This window comes from Poecilia reticulata, chromosome 23 (genome assembly GCF_904066995.2).
Source record: "Poecilia reticulata chromosome 23, P_reticulata-male-v2, whole genome shotgun sequence".
Taxonomy (NCBI): Eukaryota; Metazoa; Chordata; class Actinopteri; order Cyprinodontiformes; family Poeciliidae; genus Poecilia; species Poecilia reticulata.
Genome location: NC_088852.1, coordinates 11,523,945 through 11,538,970, shown reverse-complemented (window position 1 = coordinate 11,538,970; position 15,026 = coordinate 11,523,945). Strand labels below are relative to the sequence as shown.

At 39.9% G+C, this 15,026-nt stretch overlaps 1 protein-coding gene across 3 annotated transcripts in view; it reads left to right on the top strand.

Annotated features, from left to right (window-relative positions):
* The window catches only part of foxp2 (forkhead box P2), a 115,729-nt gene that overhangs the window by 9,853 nt on the left and 90,850 nt on the right, over positions 1–15,026 (top strand). For all 3 annotated transcript variants that reach the window (XM_008401042.3, XM_008401036.3, XM_008401043.3), the window contains exons 2-3: positions 577–647; positions 1,225–1,287. The gene's annotated coding sequence lies outside the window, so the exon portion shown is untranslated. The remainder of the gene's footprint in view (positions 1–576; positions 648–1,224; positions 1,288–15,026) is intronic.

Genomic DNA, 15,026 nt, shown 5'->3' with positions numbered 1-15,026 from the left:
ACTGGTGTGATTAAAACAACAGAACCCTTCATCCTAATGGTTCCTAGCATGTGTGTTTTGATGCAGGCAGCTGAATGGGGTACATGAGAAAATCAATGGTGTCAGGTTAACAGTGTGATTTACTTTGCGCTGAGAGCTTGAGCCTTGCAGGCACAGCACCTTTCAACTTTATAGTTGTGTGTGTGTGTGTGTGTGTGCGTGTGTGTGTGTGTGTGTGTGTGTGTGTGTGTGTGTGTGTGTGTGTGTGTGTGTGTGCGTGCGTGTGTGTGTGTGTGTGTGTGTGTGTGGGGGTGTGCGTGTGTGTATTTGGGGTAGTATATTGTACATTGCCTGTTAGCGCGTGCACTTAAACACACACACACGCACTCTCAAGCTTCTCAGCCGATTCCAGGTGCACTTTGTTGATTTAAAATTTATTGCTCTCACCTACACACCATGCAGAAAATAGTTATGCAATACACCATCCAGCCCATACTTGCCTGCAATAGCAGTAAATGTATCAAATGGGGGGGGAACTATTTTGTGAAGCAGATTTGGCCTAACTAATAAGTACTTTCGGGTTCTTTCTTATCTTAGTGAGCCGACATCGCCGGACTCCCAACCCAGCCTGTGAAGAACATCAACGACAGCAAGTTTTCTCCCTTAGGGTGAGTGCTTGAACCTAATCCCTCTCATGTCAACTCTTTAACCTGTGGAAAGATTAGAGCAGCATTACGTATATCTTTTCATCTGTTAGTATTTAGATAGCAGTAAATCAAAACGTGCATCATTCGAAAGTGTGTTAAGAGTATTTTACTTCTATGTGTTTGGGTGATTGCATTGTAGTGGTGGGGGTCACAGGGTTCTCATTCCTCCTCTTCAAATGTAACAAATCTTCATCTTGTCCACGCTGATAGAATTCCCCCTCCACTGGGCAACCTTTCCATTGTGCCTGTTTGGTTTTCACACCCCAAGGATTTTCAATCTACTCTCACTTAGAAGTTATGCACTACGGCTGGCAAATGTGGCCAAGCTGAGATTTCAGCTCTTCTTATTGTTTTGATGATCTCTTCATTAGAAGTTGTTCCAAGATGAAGCTGAATAAAGTGTGTCCTTGTTTAGACCTGTTACCAATTAGGCAAAGAAAATAGATATAGAGCAGAAACTCTAAAGGTAGTTTTTGTAAAAGAAAAAAAAAAAGTTTTTATATTTTAGATATCTTCTTTTCCTTTTGTTCTCTTCTAGGATGAAATATGCACACTCTGCATCCATAGAAAGCAGAAAACACACGGTGTGAGGTGAAAAGTGGTAAGTAAAGACCATTTTACTTGACCTTCTGCATGCATGATGTTGTGATAATGGGTATTGTGTTTGCTGTGATGAGCCATGTCAGCCAATAACTGTTGAGGAGATTCAGTTTTAGTTAAATAGTCTTTGTTGTTGGAAAGAAGTGTGGGTAAAGTATACTTCCTTGGTCAAGGTTTTTGTTTTGTGAAATGATATGGAAGCACCACCTAGTTAAGAATAACAGGGATTAAAAATGAACACCCAATACATATAAACGAATAAAACTACAAAATCAAAGGAAGCCCAATGCTATTAAGTAAATGAAAAATTATTCAACGTAAGGATGAATAGATTGAAGGTTAGAGATACAACCAACTGTAGGCAAACTCACATATAATGTATAACTATTACAAGTTAATTGGTGATTGTGTTAGTAAAATATGTAAGATATTAAAATGTTTTTCAGAAATGCTACAAAAAAGTGCCAGAATAAATGTAGTTTTTTTTTTCTTTTTTCTGGCTGTATGGAGTATAAGATTACATAAAAATCATCTTCCCCACCTGTTGCTGCACACAATTGGTCAGCTGACTATAAAACAATTACAATAATTTAAGATCTGATCATGTGAATTTTAGAATCCAGTTTTGCTTTGTTTTTAAAACATGTGAAAAGGATGAGATTACATCAAAGCATCTTACTTTAACCTTCATTTTATTTCATGAAAGTACATGCTGTAGGTCGATATATTTATAAAGTAAAAATAATTGGCGTACTTAATTTTGACTGAAAAATAAAAAAAGGTATTTGACCTGCCAATCAATGACCAGATCAAGAAATCTAATGATTTCCACTTTTACAACGAGGCTTCTAATTGTTTTTTGTCTTTGCATATAGACATCAAAATATCTGAGCAAATGAACTAAAAATGTTTCTAAAGTTTCACTTTGAATAAAAAACATAGTGCTTGTACTTTCTGTGGTTACATCCACTTCCCTTTTAAGGTATTCTAAACTCCTGACATAAGTGAGAATGAAGCAGAAACATATGAAGCAGAAGCTTTTAGGTGAAGATTTATTTAGCAAATTTGTGAGATGCTGAACTCTCCAGCACTGCCGGGTTTCTTTAGTCCAGATTTCCACCTAAAAGAGATTTAAATATTAGTTTTTAATTTGTCTAGTACTTCAGTTAAATCTTCAAAGATGAATCCTTTCTGCATATCTACTGGCCAGAAGAAGTTCTTCTAATCATTGCAGAAAAGTGTAATTACCCTAACACTGCAAGCCACACTTGCAGTGTAGACATACAAAAAAAAAAAAAAAGAAAAAGAGAGAACAGGAAAAATCTACAGCAATTAAGCACATCTTTTGGTTTCTTTAAAAAAGCTGCAGTTTGGACTCAGCAGCCCTCTGCTCACATTTCCAGTCTGAAATTGATTTCTTGTCATAGATCAGAGACCTCTTGTCATTCCATTTTCAATCCCCAAATGGTTTCTCTGAGCTGCTAACTGTCATCCCTGTGAGTGGGCAAACAGGGGAAACCTCCATGGGTCTTTACCCTGGGCACTTAAAGCAGCCAATGGGGTAAAGGCAAAAATCAAAGGGACTCGGACCATTCCCCATTGGTAGCCTCTATTGTATGGCCGGTTTGGGATTGGTAGAGAAGCTGAACACTGGATAGTGGGATGTGGGGGTGGCTGGAGATCAGGAAAAGTAACCCCTTTTTTTTCTAATCCTTATCCACCATTAACCCCAGTGCCCCACTGTGTGGCTAAGATCAGGGCCCTTGGTCAATCCCCCATTCACTTCCACCCAGAATATTTTAAAGTTAAGCCCTGATACTTAACAAAAAAAAAGTCTTACTCATCAAAGGTTTACTTTCCCTGCTTTCCATCTCTTTGCTTTTGCTCTGCTGCCATTCTTGTCTCTGTGGTCTGCTGTTTTGTCTTTGCACTTGGGGAGAGGAAGGTGTTGAAAGTTTTGCAAGTTCCCAAGTTTCCATTTTTCAACTTAAAGTTTAGTTGGAGGTCTGATGGTGTCACGCTGTGAGCAAAGTGGAGCAAAAGTAGCTGAACCAATGGAAACCTGCCCACTGCTAATCTCTCTGATAAATAGACTCCTGATTTTATTCAAATTATTTCCATAAGGGAGGTATATTTTCCTACCTGATATTTATATCCCCAGCTTTCTTTTTCTCCTTAGACATTTGCTGATAATAACAAGACTGATTTGAGTCCAGATTTCCAACTCTGTGTAAACATTTCAAATTCCTCCTCTTTTTTTTCTCCCTGTGCCATAGCTTTTCCTAGCAACTGTCAGGCATTCGACACATCTGAAAGAGAAATGATTGAGGGTCAGAGTAGAAAAACAAGCAACCATATGGAGGTGCAGAGTTGACGGACGGGAGTGAAGAAAAGAAATTGCATGGAGAGTGTTTGTCCAGAGTGCACAGTTGCCATGAGAATGAAGGTGGAAAGTAGAAGAGGCTCAAAATGAGACTAGCCATCATCATTGCTTAAGAGAAGATAAAGAGTCTCAGTAAGGCTATTGATCCTTGTGTCTCTTATCTTTCATCCAGCTGTTTTCAAAGTTCCATTTTTTGGGGGTGTTGAGTATTTTAAGGAAGAATGTGTACTTTAAAAATGTTCTCAGATAAATGATAGAAAGTCTGCTTTTCCTCAGCAAAGGTGGCCTGAGCTTACTTTGGAGCCCCTCCAATTGCACTATGCACCTTCTTTTAGAGAAGGCTGACACTCTGGAAAAGAGTGATTGCAAACATTGCATGCGCGACTCTAATTAAAAAAAAGCATCTAGTGTTTCATGTGTTATCCTTTCCCCGCAACCTAATTGGAGAAACGTCGGGTGCGGAAGCCGGGCTTGGATGGCATCCGTCCAAGAGCCAGAGATTATTGTGAAACCCAACCTGAGGCTGGGATGACATCAGAGAGGTCTGACTTTGCGCTGAACTCCGTCTTTCAGGTGGGAAGAATTACGAGCGGCTTCACTCGCAGGTGATCGCGTCCAGTGGATCAGTCGCACACAAGTCCTGCATTCTTCTCCCAAGGTCTAAACGCTGATTGCCCTGACAGATTGAACTTGTGTGTGTTATCAGCGAACTGTCATGGAGCCTCATTTTTCAGACTGCACACATAGTCCAACGTTTATGTTAGCCATTCACCAGTACGGTGTTTTATAAGGGAAATTGTCATCACAACATAAACTAAATATACAGTCATTTTACCTGCTGGTGAACTATTTCAGTTTAGGCTGCCAAGATGTTGATGCTGTATCTAAAGTATGTGAAGCATTTTTAAAATGCAAATGTCGTCTCAATGCCTTGTCTTAAACACATATAATCAATTAAAAAATATTCTCTTCAGTATTTTATAAGCCTCAGAGGAAAACAAATGACTTTTAGTCTATGGTAGGGTTCACATCGTTTATCTAATATATTTAAGATACATTTTCAAGTTCCTGATTGAATGTTGATTTACATAATTTTCATCTTTGCACATTAACATTTCCTTTGTCAGATGATAGTAAAGACACATTAGATGAAGCTTGAAGAAATCCTGACAAATATTTAATTTTTATTTTAGATATTACAACTGCTATAGAGCAGTTAATTTTCATCCCCCTTACTCTGATACTCTTAATTAAAATCTACTTACATCAATTTCCTTCAGATATCTGTTTAGTAATTAAGGATGACACCATGCTATGGTAAAATAACAGTGTGGGATTACCTTACACATGTTAGTACTACACGTTTCATATTCACTTTGTTCAACAGATATTTCAGGCTACCACAAATTTCTTGGACCTGTCAGAAAAAACTAACAGATGCTTCACTCACCTTGGCATGCTAAATGCCTGAAAATGATGGTAAAACTGTCAACATGACTTGCTTTGGGCTCTGTTTGGCTAATAATTATCTAACCACTTGATGGTGCTCAGAAAGCATTAAAATATCATCATTACACAGGCAGTTGATCTGTAAATATGATTAAAAAATAAAACAGGACAGTTCTCAAAAAATATTTATATATCCAGTCTACGCAAAGCAGAGTACTGATCGATAGGAAATGGTCTCACAGTAGTTCCATTGGGCCCTAAGTATACCATCACTATAGTTAAACATGGTAGTGACTGGATCATGCTGGAGTATGCTTATTGTTTCAGTCAAGAATGGAAAATTGCTTTTCTCATGGTCTAAATTCAATTTGAAACATTTTTATCTAGTTTATTTTCTTACTTGAAAAGGTCATAGAGACCTAACCTGAATACTTGCAGCCGTAGTTACAGTGTAAGTTGGCTGAATACAAAAGCCTCCCACACTTTTGAGATTTGATTTGTTTTGAAAAAAGAAACCCATCTATTACTTTCCTTCCACTTTACAAAGGTGGGCTAATTTGTGTTGATCCACCAAACAAGATCCCCAAAAACTAAATTGAAGTTTTTTTTTTTTTTGTTAAAGCGACAAATGTTGAAAAAGTTCAATCGGTGTAAATACTTTTGCAAAGTTTTATTTATTTTTCTGCTTTCAATCTCTCTTAGTGTAAACATTTCAAATCAAACAACGCGGTTACAGTCGGTAGAAAAGCTTTTACTCCAGAGGGAACAAGTCAAGTCCTTTGTTCGTAATGAACATTTGATCGCGGCTTGAAAAGGGATACCAGTGGCAGCAAAATCCTACAAGAGCTTCTCGCTAAGACTTCCTCACCGCAATCCACAAGCCAGACAGTGCAACTGCTCCTACCTGGTTTGAGGCAAAACGGGTAGAAAGCATTCTTGTGTGTGTAGCGTTGGTGGTGTGGAGGGGGCGAGAAACACACACAAACTCAGCCAGCATGCTCGATTTGGGTCATAGAGCTGACAGACAGTGGAATGTGAATGTGTGTATGTTGACAAACTCCACTGCACCCTGAATGGGGTTTGTGATTACACCTCATCATGCGTGTTGCATCGACCCCTGTCCCCCCCCTCCTCCCCCATTCACCACCCCGCTCCCACATCTCTCCGTCTGCCTGGCCCTTGCTTCCCTTTCCCTCCCTCCCTCCCTTCTCTCACCATGGTGCCTCTTGGGCAATCATGTGGTCACACTACCTGACTCCTTGCTGCTCAAGAGTGCAGTTGACAAAAACAGCCCGAGGCCCGTCATGTGGAAAAGATTCAGTCGGCACACAGCACACAAGCCACCCTCCCACCCCGCGCGCTCCAGCTCCTCGCTTTCTCGTACTAACTAACCGAAGCGCCAGGGTGTTTCCTTCTTCTGCTCACCTGTGAAGGAAAACGGCTTCGCTCTCCTCCTGTCTGAGCGCGCCGGCTGCGTGTTTTGCATCAACGCGGCCGCTGTGCGTGAAGGCTGCTTTAAACAGTGAGCACAGGGCGCCGTTCACCCTCTCCCTCCCAAACTCTGAGAGGTTCAGGCAGCTTCTCTTTGTCAGTTGAGTTGCACTCCTCGTGTCATGTAACATAAAGCTGGCGGTCAGTGAGAGCTTTCTGCTGTCAGTCAGCCTGGTGGTCTTAGGCTGTCGAGCTGCTCACCTGTGTTTATTGGACAAGACCTGCTCCACGCTACCCTGGGAGAACATCTTTTCTTCTCGCCTCGGCTTTCTCCCTTCCTTTCGCTTTCTCTTTTACTTTGTTTTTGTCTCTTTCTATCATTTCTTTTGTCTGTCAAGCGCTGTCTCAATGTTTCTTTTACTTCTTTAGCCCACCTGTACCTTTTTCCCCCACCTCAGTTTCTCTCTGTGCTGTCCTGTACAGTTTATTTTTCTGGCTTTCTTCTTTGCTGCTCTTCTCTTCTCCCCAATCTTCCTCTTCTTCAGCTGTCCGATTTTATTTTTGTATTATTTTGGGACCTCTTTGTCAGCCTTTCGCTTTATAGCTCTGCCATCTCTTTGACGGCAGTTTTCATCTTTTCTCCACACCTGGCCGAGCACACGCACAGACTGGCGTGTGCAGCCGCTCGACGGCTGATTGAAACTTGTGTCTCAAAGTTGCTAATGCTCACTGAAGCATTATATTGCAGATAAAGTAAATAAACTAGACTACCAAGGGAGGAATCTCTGGGATAGACCAGCAGATGACACACACTCCTATTCACTTGGCCCTGCAGCGGCTCTCTCTCGTTCACTTACACTCGCATGAAGAAGCAGAAATGCATCAAGTGAATGGCTGAAAAGATGTCAGTGATGCTGAGGTGTGAAGAGAGCTGGGGGCACGGAGATACTTTCTAAGGCTCAGGAATTTCACAAGTCTAATGTTTTTGAGGGGCTCTCCATAGAAGTAACAGGCAGGCTCAGAATATGTAGAGATGTTCCCTCCCTCAGTAAACACTATAATACAAGGGGCATTTGTGCTTAATTTGTAAATATTAACATAATAAAATGCTAAAGTAGACCGCACTATTTCCACTGTAAAAAGTGTCTGTAGCAGCACGCGTCGAGGATGCTCTTTTTCAGCAGGAACAGGCTTAGATTCATAGTTGAGAGTTGGACCAGTGTATGCTTGAATGTAGACAGTCATGCAGGGAAACCTGATAGAAGTTGCAAAAGTCTTGGGGACAGGAGTAGAGGTTCACCTTCCAGCAGGACTGTGATCGTAAACATACAGAAAGACCCACAATGGAGTGGGTTGGATAAAAACACATTGATTGGTCCAGTAGAAATCAACATATAAATCAAATTGAAAATGTGCCAAGACTTGGAAATTGATGTTCATAGATGCTTTCCATTTATCAGATAGACCTATGCAAAGTAGCAACCATGGTCGTGTTGCAGACATGGTGGTGGCAGCATCATAATGGGAGGAAATGTGAACTTTCAAAGTACAGATTTAGGGGGAGTTAAATAAATGTCCAGCACATCTGTCAGATTTTTTTTTTTTTTTACTGGGAATAATTATTGGGAACCATACGTGTATCAGTTTCCTTCCACTTCATAAACATGCACTCCTTTTTTTTTTTGCCCTATCACAAAAAACCCTAAAAAATACATTCAAACATTTGATTTTAAATGTTCATTGAGTGTAACCAGCTTACATACAACTGCCTTCTTTGAATCTGAAACTAGCCAATTATTCTCAGAAGACTTTTTTATTTTTTAACGATTGCAGTTTTATTTATCTTCAGTAGGATAGTTAACATACTGGTTAAATGCACGGATTTGAGTCTTTGTAACTTTAAAGCCACTGTCCACTAAATGATTCTGGAGGGTTTTTTTGTGTGCTATTGAGGAAGGAAAGCCACGCGTCAAAAGAACTGTGCCCTCAAATTTCCCTCTGGTTTTATGTAAAAGTTTTCTCGCATTCACCAAAGTTCCATTCTGTGCTGTAAAGTGGTATAGCTGACATGGTAATACATTTGTATTGTGCCCAGTGATAAATACTCTACCAGGTCTTACTCACTCCGCTGCCTCCGAATGTGTCCGAACAGCGTCTGTATTGTCAAAGGCACGGGGGGTCATTCAAATCTCACTCTCGTCCCCTTCTGCCTTTTGTCGAATATTTCTACGCCGGTGATAGTTTTCTCATTTATTTAGTGAATAGTCTGCTGGGTGATGAAGGAAAAAAAAGACTTTTGCATTATGGAAATGATGGAATGGGTTATAATCTCCCACATATTCATCACAGCAGACATTGGACCCTTGTGATACCGTCCTCCATTGGCTATTGTTCCCATCCTCTCTTTGCGTACTGTTCCGCTCAATGGGCAAAGCAGGTTTTAATCCTGTCTCTTTCTGGAATGACAATGTTTACCAGCTATCATTCAGTAAGGAGCACGACACACATCTTTCCATGTGTAAATGCCCTGAGAATGAGCTGAAGTTAGCTGTGGTTGGTTCACTGGGAAGGAGGGGCGACGTGTTTAAAACATTACTTTAAAGGTCATTGTTTTTTACAATTTCTCTTTGTCTGTCATGCAAAGGGCTGTAGCTCACAATGGTTGTTTCCACTTATATTTATAGATAAAATATAGAAAGAAAAGCATAATAAGATGCAAAGCAAGGCAGCCAAGGACACAAGAAAGTTGCAGAAGAAGAACAACATTAGGTTTAGAATACCCAAATCAACCTTCAGAGCATAACACAATGTCTACGCAATCAAAAAATTTGATAGCTAGATCCCCAGCTCAATTTTTAGTTATGAATTTAAAAATTTCTTGGCAATTTATCCAGTGGCAAAGAGAAAGTCACAAGAAAAGTTGTCTGGATCTTAGGGATCTGACATACTGGCACCTCACCCAGGGATATAAAAGTTCCCACTCAGCCTGTAATTTACTGTAGTGTGAACTAACCCATTGTGGAAAAAAAAGTAGACCTTCTAATTTCTGGTTTGGTTTCTGTTATTTATTTATCTATTTATTTTTTTGGAAAAGCTATAGAATGGACATTAATTAATTATTTATGTTTAATTCTATGCATATTTTTTATTTTCAGTGCTAAAACAGTTTTGCCTTCTAATTTTTTTAATGCTATTTACCATCACTTTTCTGGCCTATGTTATTGTATTTACTGTTAAACCCTCCTCTTCCACCCCAAAACTGTTCTGTGGTTTTCTTGGCTACTTCTCAACATGCTATCAAGCTAATAATGGTAAGAATCAATTAAAACTCAGCTGTTATTTGCTGTATGTTGCCATCTTTATCCTAAGCCCCTGCTACATTGTTTTCCTACCGTTTTGACAGCATGTCAGATTAGCACCATTGCGGCTAACAACCATCAGTGTGTTTTTCCCCTTATGTCAGCTACCATTTTCTCCCATCACCACTGATCCGCTGCCATACCACTGGTATGTGTCTCTTGCTGTTGCGTGAAGTAAGAAAATGAAAAACAATCACCGCAACCTCCTGCGAACCACCCCCTCCCCACCAACCCTTCCTGACTGCGCGCAGTCAGTTAAGTGGTTTGTAAGACGTTTAATTACCAAATGGTTTAATCGTTATTCATCTCATCATTAGATGTATGATATTAAGTGAATTGCTTCCCCTGGGTCCCAGTGTTTCACAGATCAATAGATTTAGATGGGACTTGAAGGGACTTCGGGGTGGGTGAGTAGTGGTGGGGGGGCAGTTCAAATCACTTCATATGAGTACACCCATTGTCTCCGTGATGCACGCAGATGACATCCACGCGCTTATTTTTGCAGCGAGCTATTATATAGGTTTAATTATGCTAATTTCCACATCCGCATGCGTCGGGATGTCACTTTTTAAACAGAAATATACGGCTTCTGGGTTTATTTTGATAATGAAAGGAAGCGAAACAATGAGCGAGGTTAAGGCGCCACATGATTTCCATCACTGGAGTGCTTGTGTTCGCACTTTGGGACGAGGTTGTTGGTATCGAGCTTTGTGTGAAGGCGTTGTGTAGATTTCTAATGCGGCACGGTACACCTCTGAGATCCAGTAGTCGGCAGCTTGGTATCGCCTGTATTCCCAGCCTGTGAACATGGCTGAGTGGTGATCGGGGACCGGCTGCACCAGAAGCTTCTATTAACTGCAGCAAGCACTACTGGCCTGAGTTAATTGTCCATTATCTACTATTATCTAAGCCATTCCTCTCTTTTTTTCTCTTTTATTCTGTCTCACTTGGGTCTCTACCCATCACTTCCAGTTTCACTCAGTCACTCTTTTTTCTACTTTAGCTACACTAAAAAAGCATGCTGGCAAATCCTGGCAACTGGGTTCAATGGCAATAATTCCCTTTGTTCCGGAGGTTGCTTGTACAGCAGAAAGCACTACATTTTCACAGTCTTATCATCTCGCTACTCGAACAGAAGGCCCCCACGTTTCTTCTAAAACCATTCAGTGCACTGACGAAGATTAGTCAAGTACATAAACAAAAATATCTTTTAGATGTTTACTGAATCAAACCAACTTATTCTCCGTTCATTTTGATAATGTAGCTGATCTGCTGAGTTCTTTGAGGAATCCTCCGTACTTTCACTTGATGGCACTGTTTTCCTTCTTGCTCCCACTGAAGCAACAGGGCATGTTTTATGCATGCTGGGCACAATATGGGGGGGAAGAAAGCGCGGCTGTGCCACAGAGATGCATCTCTCTCCTTTCTCTTCTTGTCCTCCAAGCTGCAGAAGTCACATTAAAATCATTACAGCTCAAGTAAAAGGGTTGAAATACAAATACACATTAATGTTTGTATATTTTCAGGAGCTTGCAAAATGTAAGCATCACATGCATGAAATGTTGGGGAAAAAAATAATACAATGAATCTGGAGTTGTTTGAAGTTATTTTTGAGCTAGAATAAATTGTCTTTGTTAGTCCAATCAGAGTAAATAAACAAAAAAAAAGTCAAAGCATATTTCTTAATTTTATTTGACCTACATGTTTAAAATCTGGTTGCGCCTTTGGAGGCTCTCAGTTTAGGTTGAGTTGAAATTGACAAATTGGCACAGTTTTACGAATTAGTCATCCAGGGTAACAGAAAACCAAGAATAATTTTTGGTTTATAGTGGCCTGTAAAAGTATTAATACACTGAATTTTTCTTATTTGCATTCAGAAATAACATTCTTCAGCCTTTTGGAAATTAATAATTGATAAATGTTGGAAAACGATACACAATTTTTCACATTTATTTTATGCTACCTCATTTACTTTGACTTGCATAAATAAACTAAAGGATTTGCATTCCAATGTGAGCTACTTACATGGTGACCAAACTGGCTAGAGATAAAGCTGTGGAGAAGTTTGAAAGCAGATTTAAGTTATAAAACATGATTCCAAGCTCTTTACTTCACAGAGAAGTAAAGAAAATAGAAACGTCATGGCACAACGGCAAATCTAAGCAAACTTGCAAGGGCAGCATTATTCAGAGATGCATCCAAGAGACCCATGCTATCGCTAGAGAAGCTGCAGAGTAGCTGCTAATCAGCATTAACTTTGTAAGGAGATAAAAGCAGGAGACAGCTGGAAGAAAACTTGTTAGAGGTTGCCAAACATGGGAGACTGGGGTGGAGATTTCAGGACAATGAGCCTCACTGATTGGTTTAGATCAAAACATATGTGTTAGAATGGCTAGTAGCAGGAGCTAAAAACGTATGTTGAGTTTGGCGTTTCAGTTAGGTGATTTATTTATTTTTTTTACTTGAAATATGCTAAGGTGATCCCAAAATATTAGCATCTAATTCCAATAAAAGATGTTAGTGCTGATATTTTAATGTAGAGCTTCATTTACAAAGTATACACATATATTTTCTCCCTGCTACTTTGTGTTTGTCTATCACATGAAATCACACTGAAGTTTGTGGTTGGAACAAGACAAAATATGAGAGGACATGAACCTTTTTCACATTTACAGTGCCTTTTGCAAGGTACTATAAAGAGGGGGCCGGATAGATGAATGGGAAAACTGCATGGTGGTGATTGGTCAACATCATATTAAGTCCTCAAAAAATAAATGGTTCGGCATTAGGAAGTGTTGGCCTGGTGGTCCCGCCTTGTGAGCAGCCTGTAAAGAGGCAATGCATCATAGTAAAAAAAAAAATATATATATATAACCAGAGCTTGTATTTCAGCTTGGTGCGCATCATAAATAAAGGTGGGCCATGTATAATTGAGGCTCATGCGTGAGGAACTCGGCTGGAGATGAGAAATGGAAATCTGTGTACTGGTAAATAGATAATCACACAAAAGTAATTGAGGTTTTCAAACCCCAATCTAGTCTGCCAGCGTGAGCTCGTTTGCATGTTAATCACGTCAATGATTTCCCTTCATCACAGGGAAGTCCATGCACACTTCCATAACCAGCTTTTAATTGCATTTAAAATGTCACAGAGGTGGAACACATGTAATTTAGCCAGAACTGTGTCCAAATTAATGGGCACTATTGAGACGCTCCATTGGACAGGGTCGGAAATGAGAGAGGCTGTCCATTGTTTGGGTCTTTATTAGAGATGCTTTAGTCTTCCTCTCTCTCTATGATGATATCTCCGCGGCATCTTTTGAAGTTTATATCAAAAATTCAAGAAGAAATCTAAGGGGGAGGAGAGAAAAATTTTTTTTTTTAAAATTGTTGATGACTCAACCGTGAAGTACATGCCAACTTCTTGCAAATTTAGCAACTTGGATGGACGGTGGAAAGAAAGAACCCCAAAAGCAAAAGAGTTGGGTTTTAAAGAGGGAAAGAAAGAGAAGAATAGTTTATTTTCTTTCATCACCAGGTGTTCTGTGGCGTATAAATTACCGAGATGATGTTTCCATAACATAGCTGAGGGTACTCCAGAGAGGGGAAAGCTGCAAAACAGACCTATTTAATTTTTCATAGAGGTGGACCATCAGGAGCCATAAGCCAATATTCCTCTTCCCCTTTTCCAGATGCCTTCTACACCACTATATCTTACCAAAACCCAAGCCCCTCTTATTTTTTTTTTCTCTTTTCAAAAAAAAAAAGAAAAAAGTTCTGCCGAGACCTACATGAAAGGAAGGAACTGTTGAAATGTTAATTTTACCATCTGCTGGCAAGGTCTGCTACCTTTTCGTGGATGTGTGAGTCACAGTGCGCGTGCCTGTATGTGTGTGTGTTTTCTTTTTTCCTGCCCCTTTTTTTTAAATTCCCTGTAGTTCTGTTCTGTTTCATGAATGTGCTGCTATTTTGGCTGTTTGAAGTCATGGGGTCTCTGTGAGTGTGGCTTTGACTGGCTGGAAAATACAATGCCACATGGTGGATGGTGGAGACTTTCCCATTAGTTTCCTGTTTAGAGCCCGCTCCCCTTCTGGTAACCCTTTTTTTTATCAGTCCCAAGGTTCCTGTTACTAGTGCATACCCACCTCCTGAACACACTGTGCCGATCCCTCTTGCTTACTTGGGCTTGCCCTTTGCCTCTTCCTCCTCGCCATGCACATCTTCAGGGACCCATTTGTCGTGTTTATCTTAATGGTGATGATTTTAATCACTCGTTTATAAGACCCAAGGTTCTTATTTGAGTCAAAACTTTTTTTTCCACCTTGAACGCATATACGAGGTTGTCGCAAAAGTATTCGCACCTCTTATGCTTTTTTTTTTTTGTGTGGACTTTTTCTTGTGCTACGATCACAAACTGTATTTTAATGGGATTTCTTGTGAAGTGGAAGGAAAATTATTTATTGCCTTAAAATTTTGGTTCCTAATAGTATTCTAAAACGTGACATTTTTAATTATTTAATTATAAGCCCCCTTGCATCAAAACATTGTAGAAACCGCCTTGCCTCACTGCATGATGCTGCCATCACCCTATTTTTAGCTACCTTACCTTACACCTGAGGCCCAGAGAGTAAATATTTTGTAGAGCCAACATTTCCTTAGAAATTATAACCGCAGCAAGAAAAAAAATTGCCATTACAGTGTTAGTGCTTTCTTTGTGTCAGCCTTTTGAGTCTATGCTGAGTTAAAGCATAATGATGCACTACTTTGTGTTTGTCTATTCCATAAAATCCTAGAAAAAATACATACAAGTTTGTGGTTTTAAAGTGAAAAAAAGAAAAGAACGCGAAAACCTGTAGGTGTATAAAATATGAAACACATCTGCGGTGTGTTGCTTTCATGTAAGCTGCACAAACCCAACATATATCTAACAGGCATTTATCTGTCAATGAAACTTAAGTTCCCGTTTTTAATCTGCGCTACACTTTGTTAAAACTAAAGGTGTGCCGTCTAGATTGCTGTGAAATATGTTGCCAAATGGCTCAATTCCATTGTGAGATTTGATAGTTGGCTATTAGGGTGAGGCATCCTGTGTGCAGAGTTGCTTAGCATTTTCCTTGGC